Here is a 16,239-nt window from a genome sequence, read left to right on the forward strand (position 1 = left end):
TTAGGTCCCATGTTAAGAGGCACCCAAACCACTTACGTGCTTTTAATGTCTGCAGATTTTAGTTTTTCTGCCAGCACATCTTGTGTCCCCTCTCAAGTAATCTGCGTCCCTTGCACTGCTTGCCATCCCAGCGGTAGGCGCATGCGGCCTCTGCTGCCAGACCAGACAGCTTGTCTAGGCTAAGCCCGTTCGACCCCTTTCTCTTAATTGGCTCCATCGGGAAAACGCTCACACTTCCAACTCCCCTGTTGATCATTAGCACCAGAACCAACGGAGGGGGGGGGGGGGAAGAAAAAAAAAATAAAAAAGAAAGCCCAGAGGGCTTCAAAAGCTGCACCCTGCTCCCTCCAGCTTGTTTGTGAAATGGCAGCAAAACATTCTGGCGGGCGATCCCTTGTCTTGCCGCGGCGGAGGCGGGGCGGCCGGTCCCCTCAGGGCGGCGGAGGGCCGGCAGCCGTCTGGCCCGCGCAGCCCTGGCGCGAGGCAGCAGCGCCAGACTGCCCCGCGCGTTCCCGAGTGTTCCCGGCCGCCGCTGCGGGGAGCGGGGCGCGGGAGGGCGGCTGGGCACGGACACCCCTGGGGGACACCACACCGCAGCCTGTGGGGGACCCACGCCATGCAAGGACACCCCAGTGCAACCTGTGGCTGACCCATGCCATGGCAAGGACATCCATGGAGGACACCCCACTGCAGCCTGTGGGTGACCCACGCTGGCACACCCTGACTGAGGGCCCACCGCCTGCAGGAACACACGCTGAGGCCAGGACACCCCGAGAGGTGCAGGACTGCTGAGGAACCACAGTAAGGTGCCCAGAGCAGCGGAAACACGTCAGGGGCAGTGGGAGGTGAGGCTGGGTGGTGGGAGGAGAGTCCATGAGTGAGGCTGAGCCTGGGGAGGTGGAGAAAAGATGCTCTCCTCAGTGTTTAATTATGTACGTGCTCTTCACAACACAAATCAGTCATTAGGATTTGCTGCTAATTTGCAATAAGTTAGATTAACTAAAAATTCCTCCAGTCTGCCAGTGACACCTTGTTAACTTGGCCACTCCATTACTGTGCAAAGGGGAATTTGGTTTATTTTTCCAGTGAATAACTGTATCACTGTGGGAAGGTCATTTCCTCAGCAGGACATGAGGACTCCACTGACCGTGGTACAGCAATGGTAATTCGCACTCCCTGAGGGGAGGACATAGTGTTTGCATGGGATCTAACATAAGTTTCTGGGGTCTTAACAGCAAGAAAATCTATCTGGATAGTGAGCTAGGTGGTGGAGAGGTGGGCATAGCTGTAAGCATCAAGCAGACTTTGTGGTGTTTTGCATTAAGACAACTGTCAGGGTCTCCAGGACCATGGGCCTTGCTGTCGTGTTCTCGCCGGGAGGAACTGCCTAGCTGCTCTTGCAAAGCTGTTGCAACTGGTTGTTGCCACATGAAACGGAGATGCTTCTGTGTAGTGGCATGGGATGAATGGGGAGAGAGGTTATTCATTGCAGTGGTAACAGCAGAAATATCAGCTTGCTTTGAAGGGCAGCACTTTTGCAAGAATGACCACCACAGTCTGCCAATTTCATGCCAGTCTCATGGCGAAATACACCATCGAAGTGCAGTTATTGTCTCTCCTGGCCGGGTGTTATTTCTGCCCAGCGTCCGCTTGAGGAGGGACACTACTGCAATCCGGCTGAGGGCCACTAGATGGTTCCCAACAGCCGTGGAAACTCAGGCCATGGCCTCCCTTGGGTGGGCACCCACCAAAGGGTGCCGCTGGGCAGGGGCAGCAGGTGGGAACATGCAAGGAGACCAGTGGAGGCTTCATGTGTAAAAGGAAAAGAGAGAAGTTGGAAATCCTCAGTGGGTCTGTTGGGACCCCCTTTTTGAAGTTGTTTCTAACTTATGTGAAACTGCTGTAGTTGTAGAGCTGTTTGGAAGCAAAGGCTAGAAAATGCTTTCCAAAGATATCACCAAATAAATTTTTCTCCCGTGCGTGCATCTCGCTCGTTTCTTACATGGAGAAAGGGCGGCAAAACAACATTGCTTATCTTTCCCTTCACACACATAGCATCTTGTTCCTGAAATAAAAGGGCTCTTGCTGTCTGCTTAGCCAGGGAGTGGTCTGGGCTTTTGCAGGGCTTGTAGTGAGTGTAGGACACGCACGCTGTGCCAGCCAGAGGAGGCTGGTGGAGGGATGAGGGCTGAGACCTGGATTCTGGGTTTACCATCATCTTTTTCCATCTGGGTTTACCGTCTGGGTTTACCTGCCTTTACCATCAATGTCCTGTTTGACCTTGGTAGTGTCACTTAGTTTCTCAGTGCCTCACTCCCCTCTCTGTGATGGGAACATGCAGGGTAGTCCTGCTGCCCTTCACAGGGTGGTGGTCTCAACGAGAAGGCACAGCACACTTCTGCTGTAGCTGTTGTGCTGGGCTTGGTGCTAATATGTAATGGAAGGGGGTAAAGAAGAGGGAGCCATACTCTTCTCTGTGGTGCACAAATTGAAATACAGGACATTTTATTTGAACATAAGAAGAACTCTATTTACTGTGAGGGTAGGCAAGCAGTGGAACAGGCTGCCCAGGTCAGTTACGGAGGTGTTGTCGGTGTGTGTGTAGGCTTGCAGGTTTTCAAAGGCACACTGGACAGGGCCGCGGATTAATTACCTGCTGTAATTAATCCTGCTTTGAGCAGGGCAGTTTGGTTGGACGAGACCATCTCCAGAGCTTCCTTCCAACCTGAGCTTTCTGTGATTCTTTGATTCATCCCTGCAGGTCCTGCTTCAGTGTAAGAAAAATAACTCGTATAGTCTTTTTTTGAGGTAACCCTGAGTAAAGGTCCGGTAGGATTGCCCTGTCTGGAAGAACCTGTCTGTGGGGAGGTGCACCTAATGGTCATTCCAGGCAGAGGTTTTTTGTTGGGGTAGATCTGAAGGTCTTAGTGTTCATTGCAAAAATGCTGTACCTACTAGGCTGTTGATCTGTCATATTGTCCACAGCTCAGGGTGGCTGGGCCTCTGTTCCTTTCAGCCTTGAAATCTGCCTGTCAACGAGATCCTGCCCCATCTCTCTCCTCCCATCCTTGCTCCTGGAATATCTGTGTTACTGTGTGCTCTGCGGGGATATTTGTGTTCCTGTGTCAATTCAACTCACTTGGTTTGTTTACACTGAGCAAGGTATTTGAGCTCACTGCCTGAGTCACCTTCTGTGGGCAGAGGAAACCTGAGCACTGAAATGTCATTGCTGGAGACTGAAGTCACATATGACCTTAAGTAAAAGGTGTAAATAGCCTTTCTTCCCACTCCTTGTGTCAACAGCAACAGAAACCAAGACTCTCACTCTCTGAAAGAATTAAAAGCCTCTTAAAAGCTCAGGCCTGGGACTCTCACTGTTTCTGTGTATGTTTCTGGGCCCTCTCAGTGTTCTGGAAGCTGTCCCACTGCCTTTGCCATTTTGGGGGCAAGATGCTGCCTGTGAACCCTTCTGTTTTGTCCTGAAAAGCACATCAAAAGCATAGCCCCTGTGTGCCATGTCCTGAACAAACAAATGAGATGCACCTCTGTGTGCAGTGAGAGGTTTGGCTGCAGCATTTGTAGTACTTAAGCTCACTTCTATTCAGAGTATGAATAGTCGTGTGGTCATTTCTGCCTCTCTGAGCCACCTGAGGCCCTGGGATGAGCTGGGGGATCAGTAACAGTGGGAAATCCATGATGAAGCAGGTCCCTTGCTGTTGGCTTCTGAATTAAAGCTAGATTAAAGGTAAAGGTACTCTAAATGTAGATTAAAGCTACTTTGGGTCTGTTTGTGCTTGTGCCACAGTGACCATAGAGCAAGGCTGTCTCTGGCTCAAGAAAAAATTATATTTCATGCAATGGCCTTTGCCTCCATCCCTTCTCTGCTCTCTTCCCATCCTCCTCTCCCTCTTGGCCTCTTCATGTTTCTCCATTTTGGATGATATTTCACAGATGCAGCAGTGACCCCAAAGCCTTTTTTTTCAGGAAAATCAGGTCAGCAGAGAAATGCACTCCATAAACTTGTCCCCAACACCTCTGGTTCTGCTTTTCCTTTTTCAGTGCAGCTTCTCCACATGCCTGACCTGAGGTCAATGTGCAATCTGATGTCGATTGATACCCGGAAGAGCCCCATCTGCTCTTGCTGTTAATTCTGAATGAAAGGTTGTGTTCACTGCTTGTTTGATTATGCCTGAATAAGAAGTCTCCTTGGGACCATTTCATGAAGGATACTTTACAGATGTTTTGTATTATTATTATAATTATTTAGCAGAATTTACACATGCATGGAGAGAAGAATAGGCCTGAGCAGTTTCGGCTTGCAACTTTTAGGAAGTTTCCAGTTGTTACTGTAGAAAATGAAGAGGGCATATTGCTCTCCAGAACCCCAGTTTCATCTAGCATGGGGCCTTTGCTGGGTCGCCATGATGCTGGTGGTTTAGTCTGGGATGTTCTTCACCGCAAACCACAGCCCAGGTATCCCAGGACAGTGCCAGTGCACATTGCCATTTCCAGTTTGGGGAGTGGTGGAGGTGACTTGCAGTTTGCTTCCCTTTAGGGGAGGCTGTGATCATAGATGTGTGGAATCATGATGCCAGTGTTCAGGTGGGTGCTTGGGTTCCCCTTGAGCCGGCAATGTCATCTTTGGCAAGAGGCGTGGAAACCATTACTCAAGCCTGTCAATTCACTGCAGCAGCATTCAGCAATCCCTTTTCTCATTTATTTATTGTTTTGAATGGTGGTGGAGCTACCTAGAGAGCCCCACTGAAGGCTAATAAATGCAAAATACCACGTCAGGTATTTAGAAACTGGGAAAATTTAGAGATTCAGAAAATACAGATGAAAAAGTCTGGAGGCTGGGAGGTTAGCAGGGAAGGCATCGTATCTGCTTGTCCCATTCTTCTCTTCCCTTTTTAAGGGCAGAGTTAGAGAGAGGGTGCTCAGTGAAATGAACCCTTGGTGTGAATTGGTGCTACCATTTCTGTGGTTTTCTGTTACCTGACACAGGGGAATGTGGCGTTTACCAAAGGTGACTTAGAGGCTGCTGATAGAACAAGTTCTTGTAGGAAAGTGGAGACAGGTTTTATGTATTTGAGATTTGTTGATGGGCAGGGTGGGATGTTTTAAAGTTGCTGTCCAAGAGTGCTTGGCCAAACACCATTAACCTGTTGTAGTGTTCAAAGAAGAAAGGTCTCTGTGATCTGCTAACAAATAGGTATCCCATCAGCACCCTCCCTGACCTGGGCCTCACTGTGAGGGTCTTCCCTGGCCTGCGGCACCCAAGGGAGCTCTGTGTAAGTGGGAAATGAACTGTCTTCACAGACAATCCAAGCAGAATGACCTTAGGGACAAAGTCAGTTGTGGCATGAAGAATAGATATATGGGGTTTACTTTAGGTCCTGGTGAAAGGAAAGAAAATGTTTTTACTCCCTAAAAACTTTGGACTTCTGTTTAATGTGGATTGAAGCTTTTTTTTCAGTACCGTGTGGTTTTCTGTCTCAGAATTTTCCAAAGTAAATGTGATAGCAATATCCAAGTAAAAATGCAGTGAAAAATAGGAAATGTTTATTTCCAAGGTTTCCCTAAATTTTTTTGGTTTTTTTCTTGAATAAACAAACCTAGTAAGCATTTGTGAAATACATGAGCGTCGCCAGTGCTTCATCTGATTCATGGTAAGGCTGCAGCAATAGTGACCTGATCAGTAAAGCTGAAAGCAGTGTTAAGATATCAAACTAAAGAATGAGTTGAACTGTGTTAGCATGTGCATGAGGTTCCATGAAAGAGTTAAGTCAGCATTTTGTTCTGTGGCTGTAGAGGAAAGAAAAATCTTGAGATTTCTGTTATGGAACAGGAAACTGGACTGGGACAGAGGCAAGAACATTTTCTTTGAGTGTTCTGCTGCTTTTCTGCAAAATGTTTCTAAGTAAGAGCATCCCCTGAAATGCCTGGATTTCTGCTACAGATTAAAAGTACATGGAGGTGGAGGATAAAAGGGGCGTTAGCAATTAGCTCTGGTGATAAGTTTAGCTGCTAGAAAAGTTGGACTAGCGAAGAAGAACTATTAATTGAAATCCCCAGTTAATATAGAACTGTCAATAATGAATGCATAATGGAGAAAGTCCATTTAATTTTTAATTATCCCCAGCTCCTTCCAAACAAATACAGTGTGTTAAATCTCCCTGTCACCTTCACCCATGCAGAGGGTGTTTGATGGAAGTCTTCATTAACCCCAGGTCTGCTCACAGAGTCCTGCCAGGCCATTAGCTAGCTAGTTACAATAGCAGTGACTGGCACTTGGCAAGAAAAAACCCAGGCGGCTCCTGCCAGGTCCAATACGTGGAAGGAATTAACTCTGTGGGATCATTGCGGGAAGAGGTTGAAATCCCTTGACTGAGCTGTCTGACATGGTAGGGTCTGGAGCTTCTAATGCATCTGATGTGAATTGGGGTCCTTGGGGGTTAATGTATTAGACAATCCTGATCAAATCACAATTCCCAGATGAAAGCACTGTTGGTTCAGGGGTCCCCTCTGTAGGATGACCTCCCGGGCTTTCGTGGCAGGTCAGCCAAATATGTGAAAGCACAGTTTGTCTCCTATAAATTGAAGAGTACAGATATGCGTATTTTCAGGCCTGAGTAATGGGTTGTGGGTTGAATGAAGTGCTTCAGTCTTGAATGAGAGTGTTCACACAGGGGCTTGAAAAAATTTCAACCTGTGCTAGGAGGTCTCTGCATGGACCATTTTTAATGACCCCATTTAGGATTTGACTGGGAATCTTCTTCTGAAAGCCGACTTGGGAGGAAAATTCCATGGGCTTTTGGTGAGTCATAGCTGGCCTGGGGTTTCCATCTCCTCCAAAGTACAACATCTCCAGTCAGCCAGCACTTACTGGCCATGTTAACCCAGATGGAATAATCATGATAATGACCAGCACTGTGGGAGACCGAATTCTGCTTTTCTGGTGATACAAATCAGAACTGATTCCCCTAAGTTTGGTGGTATTAACAACGTGAAACTAATGGAAGTTGGGTCAAAATCAGTTTCTGTTTCTCTGTTGCAAGTGTGAATAGAGGCAAGCAAGGACTCCTGACTTTACAGGAGCACTGACTCATGGAGAGCTGACAGAACTTTATGCTTGGGATGGGTGTGAGGGAAGGGTTTATAGCTCTGAAAAGTCACCTTCTCTTTACACTTGTCCCAAATGTGTCCCAACTCTATTTTTAGACCCTTGCTTTCAAATGAGTATGCCTAGGGACAGCCTTCTGGGGATTCAATTAAACTCTAGAATAAAATAAACACTGTCCCTTAGCAAGGGCTTGAATGCTAAGCAGAGTCATTATTTGAACAAAGTAGGGCTCTAAGTTTCAGTGTTTAAACGTCCTCTATTTTCATCAGCTAGGGGTCAGAGACAAGTGAAGATGGGAAAACTGTTCATTAACTCAACTCATCCACTCCCATAGCCTTTTCACTACTGCTCTGAAATGATCAAAACACCTTAAGGGCATTCCTTTGGAAACAATTCTACATTTTAGTGACTGAGTTTGAAGTCACTGAAACAGCTCTTACTCTTTTTTCAGGTGATAAAGCAACTGTGTTTGTATGGGCAAGGCAGTGACACAGTGACCTGGGCTGCAGTGCCATCTGTCTGTTGAATGACCTTAGGCAAGCTTGTGTCTTCGTATTTTCTCTAATTAAGTACTTGCTTGGTGCAGTGTGATCCAACAGTCATCCCATGGGCCAAGTCTTCTAGATGCTTCTATCCAGATTATTTTTTTTTTTTTTTCCTGGAGAAGCATACAGTTGTCTCAGCATGTGTAGAGACTGGGTGAGCTACTGCAATAGTACAGTACTCCAAAAGTGGAGAAATTCCAAAATTCACATCTCACCCCAGAGATGCTGAGTTTGGAGCACCAGATTTAGACTTTGGGCAAAAAGAAGTTCCCTAAGAGGTGTTTGACAGGGTCTAGTGCAGTCCAGCTACAGCTTATGTGAAGTATTTTCAAAATCTTACCAGAAATTCTGATCTGGTACTATTTTTGGATGATGGAAATTCATCCAAACCTGCGTTTGTAGCTGGTCAGTAGGTACTAATACAGGCCAAACACAGCTGTTATTCTTTGAAGACTTCTACCAGCAGTCTAAACCAGAGTACACCTTGCAAGATGTGTGGAGTCAGCTGTCTACTCCACTAAACACCGGGAGACTCCAGCTGGGTATTGTGTCCAGTTTGGGGCACTAAACCTTAGGAGTGGTGGAGACCAATTAACTGAGGAAACTGCAGAGGAGACTGATAAAATGATCAAGAGGTCTGGAAAACTGTGGCTGACAGAGTAGAAAGAAATAATTGGGTTGTGTAGCTTAGAGAAAATTTCAGTGGTAATTGTCTTCCCACAAAAGGTGGGTGCAAGAAGGGGAATGATGCCTTCTTCACATCTGCTGTGGGTAAGAAATCACATGCAGTCTGCAACGAGGAAAATTCAAGTGAGACATAAAGCAAACTTTTGTGGAAGATGTGATAAAAGCCCTGGATAAAGGAGTGAGTGAGTGAATGAGTGAAGTCTGCAGGTTAAACAAATGGCAAGAATGGTGTGCAGAGCTCATGCTGTTCTGGGACAGGAGGATTAACTTGGTAACACAGATCACCTCTGTTTGTCACTGATTGCCATTACACAGGTGGATGTTAAAACATTCACAAACACACACAGATGGCTGTACACATGCACGCGCACACTGCCTTTGCACTTTTCCCAAATATATGCATATAAATGGTTTTAGAAAATGGGTCTGTCATTAGATATCCCCTTGTCAGGTTCTTCTAGGTGACTTAGCATCATTAATTTTAATACTTATTGTAATAGTGTAACTGTCTTAGAACAGATTTTCTCAGGAGCCAATTCACACTGCGCAGTCAAGTAGCAGTCTTAGCAGCTTTCTTTTGTTGAGATGCTACTTTTTATTTATATCTCTCAGTCTGAAAGAAGCTAAAATAAAAATTGCCAAGATTTTTTAATCCAGCTTTGCTGTCTCCTGCTGCCTCAACTACACAAAACCTTGGGTGCATCCATTCCTCCATATGACAGCTAATCCCTTTCTCCTCACTGTTGAAGCAAAAGCAGCTTAGGAGGGTTTGCAGTTGGAAAGGAAGCATCAGTGTTTGAAGAAGGTGTCCCCTAAATGCACTGGTATGGGAGACCTGTGGACTTCACTTTCTGCTTGGGGAGAGAAAACTGCCCTGTTTTGCATTGTGTTTGACTAAAATGTGTGTTTTCTTGGGGACCCGTGAATTCTGGAAAAAGCTGCGCTGGAAGGATTTCTTGGGGCTGGATCCAGACTGTACAAATAGAAGTCTTGAGCCTAGATTGTCTAATAAATTGCTATTTCAGCTTGTTATTTCAAAGCACTATCCTGTTATATTGCAGCCTGGGAAAGCTGGACCCTGAGTACTTCTTTCTTGTCCTTGAAGAAGAGAGATGGTGTATCAAAGTGTGATTTTAACATTTGGGCGGGAATGGGACTAAGCATGTACTGAGTGTGTCCTTCTGGATTTTCTGTGTGTCAATATTGGTTACTTCTTCCGTTATGCTTCCTCTTTGCCATGCACTCATCTTGGTCCATAAGGACAAGTATATTCCTTTTTCACCAAAACTTCCTTAAGTTCTGAATTTACCTCACTTCTAGCATGGGTCAGTTTATGAAATCACAGCATTTTCTGCAGGATTTAAACACCCTTTCTTCTCCTAACACTATTGGGATTTTTTTTGGTTTTGTTTTTAACTACTGTACGCCAGAAGTGCCTGAGCTGCTGCAGGGCTGAGCAGATGCAGGGATGGATGGGAGACGTGATGCACTGGTGCTGGCTGCTTGCAATGCTTATTTGGGATGCCTGCAGGGATCTTGTTTCATGAAGGCCTTTCTGGAGCAGTGTCTGTGCACTTTGGTGATTAAATCCAGCACACATGCTGGAATCAGCAGTGCCCAGTCAAGGTTACAACTGGTTGAATGAGAACAGAATTTAGCTCCCAGACTTTTGTTTTGGTCACCCTATTACTTTCTGTTCCAGTTTTAGGGCTCACTGGGATCCCAGGGCACTGTACTGACTAGGAGTTGAACTGGACCTATAGTAATTTTTTCTGGTTGACATTTTTCTGTTTTTTAGAGGTCTGAGTGACACAGCATGCTGTGAACATGTTGTGTTTAGAAATAGAGCCAATACTAAATAATGGTTCACCTTTTTTTGCACTTCTCTTGCATTATTAATTTCTTGGGCACACAAATTGTTAGCAATTTCCCTTTTAAACTAAGAATATTGGGACCTCTCATGGATGAATTCAAGGGGTACATCATGGCCTCGTGTCAGTACTGACACAATTAAAGGCAAGATTCCCAGCAAGGTGAAGAGCAAAGCAAGCTGGAGAGTGGAGAGGGGCTGACAGCCCAGCAGCCTGTCACACCTTCAGTGAGATGCTGCACTCCTGTCCGCTAAGTGGGTGTTGGCACATAGGAATAAGTCTGGAGGAAGCCTGTTCCTGTTCAGAAAATACAGCCTTACTGCTTTCACTCTATAACTGCTTTGCTGTCCACGTGAAAGAGCAAGCTCTGGTCCTTGCACCCAGGCTGGTGTATCCATACTAACCTCAGGGTGTAGCCCCTGTAATTCACTGTACTTAGTTCAGTGTCCTACTGCCCTCGTCAGTGCAGTGGGCTGGCCCATACTACACTGGGTCTCCGGGACTGAACATCTGCTTAGCATGGAAGGCTGGAACCCTGGAGCAAAACACAAAGGGAACCAGTTTGGTAGCATAGATGTGCCCACTGATATGCTGACTTTCAAGGCTAGAAGAGGGTGGTCTGCTTTAAGGTGGACTGCATCTCACTGATTTGGTATCTAAAAGACAAATAAAAAGCATGAATCACTCTTTCCAGACCCTTTTTATATTCAATGGAGAGGAACAAGGTCTTCAAGGTGATTCATTGGACCTGACTTAGCAGCATGTTTTGGGAGGAGATGACTCACTTTTCTCTCCCCTGATTATAAAAGGGGCAGAGAGTGAGTAGATCAGTCTTAGACAGCTAACTTTTAGACATCTGAAGTCAGAGCACCTACTTGCCCTTTTGAAGAACATGAAGGCTTTACTTCCAGGCAGAGACCCACCCTGAGGCTGAAGGTGTCAGCATCCACTGGCAGTCCACTGCAAGATCCATCACTCTCTATGTGAAATACAACATGCTTCCTGACTTCACTGAGAATTTAAATGCAATGCGAAGCTTCATCTCTCTACATCTGCCCATTTCATTCCATTCCTCTCCTTTGCTAGGAGCAGGCTGTTAGCTGAGACCTCTGCGGGGCTCTAGTGGATCTCTTCAGTCACCAGCTGACATAGTTGCTATTAACTCTGTAGCAAAGGTGCCCAAGTGAATTTACAGGTTTATGCTATTAATTTTATCCAAGCCTGCCCAGGAAGGTAAGAGTTTGATAGATGACTCCCTTCCTTGTCCATGGAGTGCAGAGATTTGCTGTTTCCATACACAGCTTTCGTTACTGTTGTGGGTCCAGAACAGAAATGCTCCTCTGTGCAGCAAAGAGCTTGCAGGAGAGCACAGGAGGGTGAAGGGACAGCGTGATGGAGGCAGGGCAGGCAGCAGGGGTGGCCACAGGCAGCAGGATCTGGAAATGCAATGTCAGACCACAGCCTAACTCAGGTTATCCTTTCTAACATGGAAAGCAAATTTTCTGTGCCACTAAGTGGCTGGCCTGGGCTGTTGGTACCCTGTTGCTAGTGCCACCACTTCGTCATCTGCTTGCCCTTTCATAATCTTTTGTTTGAAGTGTGTGAATATTACAACGCTACAGAAAACAGTCAAGGGAGAAGACTCCAAAACGGGAGGGGCAGGAGGATCTCACCATAAAAACCCCAATACTGGGGACAGCAACGGGGAAGTCTGAGCCCATATTAACTATGTCCATGTAGAAAAGACAAAGAGGGAGAACAATTAAATTAAATATGCTTTAAGGATTGTGTTTAAAGACTAGTCTTGTAGTTAATGTGAAGAAGGTAGGTGCAACTTTTAATTCCCTACCAAAAAGGTGCTGTTGTTACTCTCTGCCTTGCATTGCTGCCCACTTTAATCAAGAAATGCTGAGGTGGTGTGGCTTGCTGAAGCTGAAAGTGGCAGAGCTGGGGCTAGATTTCACAAGATTAAGCGCCATTTGATGTCTCAGCTGTCTGAAGATGTGGATACGGTTCACTTCTGCCAGACAGTGAACAAAGATCAGAATGAGGCTCAAATCCCTGCTCTGCAGCATGTCCTCTGCTTCTGGCTCTCTTAAATAGAGATAATTAGCCTTTTCTGCTTGCATAAAGTACATAGAAATAACATAAAAGCAAAGCTCCATTTTCAAATTAAATGCTATTATTAACATCTGGTGTTTGATGGATGATTATGGTGTTACAACAACATAAATACTTCTCTGGGGGCATTTGGCCAGTGATGTCCTAGGATGCTTTGCAGTTCCAACCTGATTAAAAATGGAATTCTATTACACATCTCTGAAGAGATTCAAACCATTGAATAGCAATCGGAAGGAGATTCTGCCAACTGTGAAGCATAAATACTGACAGTTCTAGCTACAAATATTTCCAATATTTTATTTAATTTTTTTTATTGGTAGGACAAACTTATAAATTAGAAGGATGTGCCTCAAGAACAGCTGGGGAACATAAAAAGAAAGTACATGATAAAGAAGTTCCAGAGCTAGACTATTACAGCACTATAGCGTAGGCTAGCAGAAGCTTTTTAAAATCAATAAGAAATGTCATTGGCAACCAGTGTGGATTTCAGCGCCAAGGTAGGCAGATCAAAAGCATTGCAAGAGTTCGAAAGAAATGTAGGTGTGCAGAAATAACATCTGTAAACAGTTATGCTTCTTGGTGGCTGGAACAGTGGGGTGTAAAGCACTGGTTGTGGAAACAACTCTGTGTATCCTGCTGTTGGTCAGACTGAGGCTGGTTTCCTCATGGCTTCCTCAGTCGTGGGCACTGAACATCTTAAAGAAGCCTAAGGAACTCAGGTGCCAACATCCATTTGATTTCAGTAGAGTTTGGTTGCTTGACTGTTGATTCAGACAAAAAGGCCAGATTCTCTAAAATTCTATACTGCACGATACATATGCAGCAATCTGCAAATCATGGAGCTGGTAGGGGTAGAGATAAAAACTTGATAGCTTGAAATCAAGTAACTCTCACTCCTTTAAAACTATGTTTCTTGCAAATTAGTCCACAAGTAATCCATAACTCTCAATAACCCCCCAAAAAATGAAAGAAGGTGCAGTTATTGGAACGGAAGTCGATGGTTATGCTGAATTTGGACAGGAAAGCAGCCACAGAAATGAGAAAAAGAGGAGGGAAATTTAGAAACAGGGAAGCTACAGGTGCAAAAGTGATTTGGAGAAAAAGGTTGTCTATGTATAGGACCTACCATCCTTCTGTATGTATGCATGTGTATGTATTTATGTATGTATAAGAGAAAATCCCTGGTTTATAGTCATGCAAATAGGGCAAGCATCTGCATTGCCCCAGCAATAGCAAGGACCACCCAGCGTAGCAGAGCAGCCTGTGATCCAGTGGTGGTCAGGGGGTTAATGTGACCTCTGCCCGGTATCAGGGTATCAGGCCATGCTGACTGACAGCCTGGGGACGGCTGGCTGAGCTGAGGGTATGACCAGGTATCAACCCTGGTAGCAGCCTTCCTCTTCTCATGATAAAAGCTTGTTTGTTTATTTCCCTAATTAGGCTCAGGAGTCTTCATCAAGAGGGAAAGAACTGTCTGTTCAGACTGGATAAGAGGAGTTATTTTATATTCCCGGAGCGGGAATGAGACTAAAACTCTTTAAGAGATCTTGATGCTTTGTGTTCATTTCCAAGAAGGCCCCCCTAGACATTGTAAGCCCAGCTTTGGTTGTTTTTATCACACATGGCAGAAAAGTTAAATCTATAATGAGGTAATTTAAATACCTCAGATTTTTAGGAAGTCTGAAATATAGATCTGGGTACAGATTTAAATGGAACTTTAGCAGCGGTGGGAAATGTTCTGATATTTTTTTCCCTTGTCGTTTCTCATCTTTATGCAACTCTGTTCTTGCATCAAGCCACACTCAGAAACATAAATGTCAATAAGGAGTCATTTTCTCTTGAGGTTTCTGCCCCATTTTTACAGACCTGCAAAGTCCTCATGGGTTGATTAAGCAGCGAAACACCTGTTTGCAGGGCATTGTTTACAGATTTGGGGAATTTCAGCAAATGCATAAAGCTTCATTTTTTACTATTTTCCATAATTATTGGTTTCTTGTTTGCTTTCTAAAATTCAGGCCTCTCTTCTTTAACACACATTTTCATTTTCAAATAAAATACTGTTGAAATAGAACCTGTAGCTTTAGCATGAATGTCCAGTCCTGAAGTGTATCTCTGTCTTCAGAAAGTAATATAAGAAAACGGAAGAAACCTCTGAAACTATAAAATAAAACCTTTGAAAATTAAAGAAAAAAAATCCAAGGAACTTTAACAGTAAACAACCAGTGCAATGTGTTTTCATGTAGTTTCATTGAAAATTGGAATTATTCTCTGAAAGTCCAAGCAGTGGGTTTTTTTTGTTTTAAAAAATTACAGATTACCTTGGTCAGCAAGGATCTCCCATATATAATTACCTGTTGTTCTTAAAAGAACATCTCTTTGAACAAACCAGTGCCATTTAAATTTGATACCTTTGCAATAATGATGGTTACAAGTGCAGCTGTGCAAAATTACTTGGACAAATGACACATGCTCTGTTCTGTTTTAGCACCAAGTTGCATCAAATGGGAAAGAAAAGTTGATTGTAACAGGGGCACAGACAAAATACCTCAGTTTCCTAATCTGCAGAATGATAATAAGGGTAGTGATTTTTTTTTTTTTTGAGCTGAGTAATAATGCCTAGATATTAAGTGTGCTTTTATTTTTGTACTGCTATAACTAGACCAGTTTAAGGGTGAACCAGCTTATCCCATAGTAGAACTGCCTAATAGCAGGGTGGATTATGCTCATATCCCATGGGGATAACTATGGTCTGATGAAGCATGTGCACAAGATGAGGCTGTAACCATACCAGGGATGGTATACTATGTGTCCGTATTGGTACAAGTGGTGTGCTTTATTTTGCATTGTAAAAATGTCTTGAAAATGTTGTGAAATGAAATCCTGGCTCCTGGAAGTCCGTGGGAGACTTGTTATTCACTCCCAGCATAGGCAGGAATTCCCCTGAGGCCCTCAGGGACTATGATTTGTTAATTTAAAAGCAATCCAGTATTGCTGAGTGAAATTTGTTCTTTAGTGGAGGTAAGATCTCCTGATTTTATGAATGACAAAGGAAGAATCATCCCTTACAGTTTGAAGTCTAGCAAATTTGAGCCTTTGACTGCTCAAACCACGAATTGGTGGGGACTCTTTTTGTTTCTTTAATGGCTTGTTATCGATGCGGGTCACACAGTCTTTGGCTTCAGGAAATAAGAAACCTCCATGTGCAAAAGCAGCACAGACAGGCACTCTCCAGCAGTTGTCTTAGTTTTAGTCTTTTCCATCAACACCTAGATCCTTGAATTCAACTCAGAGTGCTTGTTTATTTGGGTTGGCTCTTTTTGTTGGCATTTGATTGTAAGCAGGTGCACAAGGAGGAGAAAAGCCAGCCCCTGGCCTGGCGCTGTTGTGATTCAGCAAATGCACAGAGCAAGTGCTTACGCTGTGTCTGTGATTATGTACTCCTTTGGGAACAGAGGAGCTGCATATACATGTGTATATGTGTTTGTACATATTTATACATTGGCACACACAGATAAACAAACATGTGCCTACACATTTTTGTGTGCATGCAGAAACCCAATGCCAGCGTTTCTCACTGCAAGGGGCTTAACGTTACCGAAATTAGGTGAGTTGTTTGTTTGATACAAATAAATACAGTTCTGTCCACAGAGCTCAGCTCTGAAACATAGTTTTAGATTCCAGACTCCCTCATGTTAGTTTTGCTTCTGTCTGCCACATGTTAATTGTGCTGGATCAATTATTAATACTTGCATTTTGCCATTGGTGAGAGAAAGAGAACCTAATGGAGGATGCTGTTTTATTGTGTCATGTGCTTCCTGGAAGAGCCTCTGAACAACTCATAATATAATTGCATCAGGGGGCGGTAATTAGACAGCAGTAAGCAGAGGACCAG

At 44.5% G+C, this 16,239-nt stretch overlaps 1 long non-coding RNA gene across 3 annotated transcripts in view; it reads left to right on the forward strand.

The window, feature by feature from the left end:
• The first annotated feature begins 436 nt into the window (after positions 1 to 436).
• The window catches only part of LOC114012417 (uncharacterized), a 385,494-nt gene continuing 369,691 nt past the window's right edge, over positions 437 to 16,239 (forward strand). Inside the window, exon 1 of one of the 3 annotated variants that reach the window (XR_008746668.1) lies at positions 437 to 845. This is a non-coding gene — a long non-coding RNA (uncharacterized LOC114012417). The remainder of the gene's footprint in view (positions 846 to 16,239) is intronic. The other 2 variants (XR_008746669.1, XR_008746670.1) reach the window with 2 other exon arrangements.

This window comes from Falco peregrinus, chromosome 3, assembly GCF_023634155.1.
Source record: "Falco peregrinus isolate bFalPer1 chromosome 3, bFalPer1.pri, whole genome shotgun sequence".
NCBI lineage: Eukaryota > Metazoa > Chordata > Aves > Falconiformes > Falconidae > Falco > Falco peregrinus.